This window comes from Nicotiana tabacum, chromosome 14 (assembly GCF_000715075.1).
Source record: "Nicotiana tabacum cultivar K326 chromosome 14, ASM71507v2, whole genome shotgun sequence".
Lineage (NCBI taxonomy): Eukaryota > Viridiplantae > Streptophyta > Magnoliopsida > Solanales > Solanaceae > Nicotiana > Nicotiana tabacum.
Genome location: NC_134093.1, coordinates 43,398,867 through 43,402,333, shown reverse-complemented (window position 1 = coordinate 43,402,333; position 3,467 = coordinate 43,398,867). Strand labels below are relative to the sequence as shown.

Sequence of the window (3,467 nt, the reverse complement as noted above, 5' to 3'; positions counted from 1 at the left end):
GGGCCAGTCGAGCCCAGCCCAGCTTCAGTCAAGCCTTATGGGTTCCGGACTTACTTTGATCGAGCAAAAAACCTCTTATTTTTAAATAGGTTGCAAAAAACTTAGCTCAATCCTATTTCATCACTGGCGGACTAGGCTAGCCCAACAAGCCGAACCCATATTAAAGGCTTAAAAACGATTTATAAAGACTTTATGTTCCCCGTGAATACCTACAATTAATTCAGGATAATTTTAATCTTTAGTTATTAAATCCGAGCAACATGAGAATACTTGAGTGGAACAAGTTTATTGGGATTGCTTGAGAGTAATTATTTTATCAATCTTTGAGTGTTGGATTAATGAAAAATACTTGGATATTAATTTTAAAGCACTAAAACCAAGGAAAAGATAGTAAACTATCTCCCCATAGCTAGCTATAGCACTAGAAGGAACCGAATTATTTTTAGCAAATCGGTGAGCTAAACTTCTATAGCACAACTATTGTGTCAGTACAAAAATAACTTCAACTGGACCTATAAATACTAAATTTGGGGAGAGAAAATTATTGGGTTGGTGAAGATATTGAAGTCTAGAGGGAGAGGCTCTCGGCTGGGGGATTAAATACCTCTTTAACGTGAGTTCCTTTGGGTTGTTGTGAGTAGATTTCAAGTACTAATTGCCATCATTAACACCAAATCATCATGAAAATTTAGGCTCTTCAAGAAATCCTTCAAGAACACAAGGAGAAGAAAAGAGCTAGGGTTTCTTTACAAAGGTAATCCTACCATCCTAAACTAGTTATTGGAGTATAAATATATTTGTAGATGATAATGTTGAGTTGGAATTATGATTTTTAGAAGCTATTGAGTAAAATCTAATGGCTAGTATTCTTGAGCTTAAAGAGTATGTTTGGGAAGATAATGAATAGTGTCAATTTAATAATTTATGTGTTGAGCACTATTCGTCGAGTATTAACTTGTTAAGTGTAAAACGGGTAAGAGATGGAGATTTTCGGATGTAAGGATGGGTTATGGTCGATCTATGAATATGACTTGAATTGAGTAATAATTCCTCAAACTTGAATTGAGATGGAAATTGGTTGCTATATGTAGATTTTAAGTTCGTTGGTGACATTGGAACCTTGGGCAAGATTTTGGAAAGCGATTTGAGACACGTTGAAATTTACTACCCTTCGAAGCTTTTCTCCAAATTCATATGGAAAATCGATTTAGAAATGGATTTTAGGAGTCATAGCTTATGTGGACGAGCGGATTGAGATTGCATCACTTCTTGCATTGTAAAAGATTTAAGTATTAATATGTAATTTTCTTATAAAGCGTGAAGTAAAAATATTTATAAATTCTTTACACATTAAGGTAGAACTTGTTGAATAAAAAGGTAAATTCTCATTTGTTAATTACTATTACAAGAATTGAGAAAGGACTTTTACTTGATTTTGTTCAAAAGGTTAGATCGGTTATGAACATCGTGATTTGATAAAATGGATCCTTTGAAAATTTTAGGCTATGAATCAATTTGTAATATCAAATGTTTTGCGAATTACTAGTGAAAACCACCGAGATTGGTTTGAATATTGAGTTTGTTACCATGAAACTATATGTACCAGTATAGGGACACATTCCAAGGATAACCCGATGTTTGTGGGATAAAGTTCCCCCATTTGTGAGGGCAATTGATCATTACTTAATGTAATGAGGTTAAGTCTACTACTATGATAATATAAGCTGCCCGACAACTAGGGTCAAATACTTATTGCTAGGTTGATCACCTAGCGTTGTTTATTATGCCGGTGTCGGTATGGTGCTCCTGGTTAAAGATAAACCTCGCTCAATTTTATTAAATCTTGATGCTAAATGAAGACTTTGAAATATATTCCACATTATTGCCTTATTTTATTGTCCGAATTATTAATTGATACAAATGTTTTCTTCTTATATCAATTGTTATGCATATTTAATATTTATTAAATTTTTCCCACTTTCTTTATTTGAAGAAATAATTTATAATTCGTACTAGGCATGTGGAGCTTAAGCCCTTTGTCCACATTTCTATTTCTGTTTTCAGGGGCCGGGCCTGAGCAGTTTGAGCCTCATGGATAGGACATCTCTACATCTTATGCTATATCTTTTGGATATACTCCAAATTTGTACTCATAGAGCATTGTTATATTTATTTTTTGAGCCACAAGGCCTGTCTCGGTCGACTATTTTATTCCGTGTCATAGAGATTCCATTGACATTAATAGCATTTATTTTTGGGTTGTAATTATATGGTTACTTATATGGCATGCATGAATGAAACTCTTTATCTTTATGAAGTTTTTATTTAATATAAAAATTGAATTAAACACATTATTCTGTCTTTGTTTTATTTATTAAAAAGATTATATTTTGAAGAGGCTTCCGCATGCATCTATTAGACATATAGATGAATATTATTATATAGGTCGATTCACCAAGGTTAGGTAGGGTGCAGAGTGCCGGTCACATAGTGTTGGGTGTGACAAACAGAGGTGTAGGCTTTAAGTCGAGCACTAGAATGTCTATGGAATCATGTCTAGTAGATTTCTCCTTATCAGTGTTGTGCACCACACTTATATAAAGAAGGATACAGGGACATTATAAGAATGCTTCGTTCTTCTTCCTACTCTAGAATCGTGCAAAAGAGCTAGGGTCTAAGAAAATTTTCCTAACTCGTGAGCTATCTCAGTTCGCAGGTCATGGTGAACACACATAGTAGTAACATGAATAGAGAAGCTGCTCAAGTACCTGACGCGGCTTTGGGAGGGGTACCTGCTAGACCTAGGGGCTGGCATGCTAAGGCTATAAGGGCACGAACTATGCCAGTCCCAATGGCTCCAAAGATGGTTTATGAGCTTGAGGAAGAAGTTGATGAAGCACCTGCTCCACTTCCCGATCCAAATCGCTTGGAGAAGACCCTCACTGATATTAAGAAGGGTATGGACACTTTTTCCTCATGGCTATGCAGACCCAACAAAACCTTCAAGTGGGTATTCAGGCATGCACTTTAACATGGAGGGATGAGAGCAGCAACGGTGGAGGACATGGCGCACTTGGCCATGAAATTTGTGAGACTTGAGCTGCCAATGTTCGCCGGTATAGATTCTACCGTAAATCCTCAAGATTTTTTGGAGGAAATTAAGAATGCTACTACTCTTGTAGGAGTGAAAGATCACTGGGTTGTCAGGTTGGCGGACTATCAGTTGAAAAACATTGATGCCTCCGGTTTAAAGGGGTAGAGAATATCCGCCTAGAGGATGCACCTCCAATAACTTGGGTGGAGTTCAAGAAGATGTTTATTATGAAATAGTTGTCGCCGGGAGTGAGAGCCGCTCTTACGGTACTATTTGAGACCTTGAAGCAAGATTCCATGACCTGCCTAGAATATAGCATCATGTTCGAGAAGTTATCTCATTATGCTCTTCACCTTATCCCCACCGAGGATGA

General features: G+C 36.6%; 1 long non-coding RNA gene across 1 annotated transcript; it reads left to right on the top strand.

The window, feature by feature from the left end:
- The first annotated feature begins 441 nt into the window (after positions 1 to 441).
- LOC107766221 (uncharacterized) lies at positions 442 to 2,351 on the top strand. The gene is made up of 2 exons (XR_001643633.2): positions 442 to 754; positions 2,065 to 2,351. It is a non-coding gene; the product is annotated as an uncharacterized LOC107766221 (long non-coding RNA).
- The last annotated feature ends 1,116 nt before the right edge of the window (positions 2,352 to 3,467 follow it).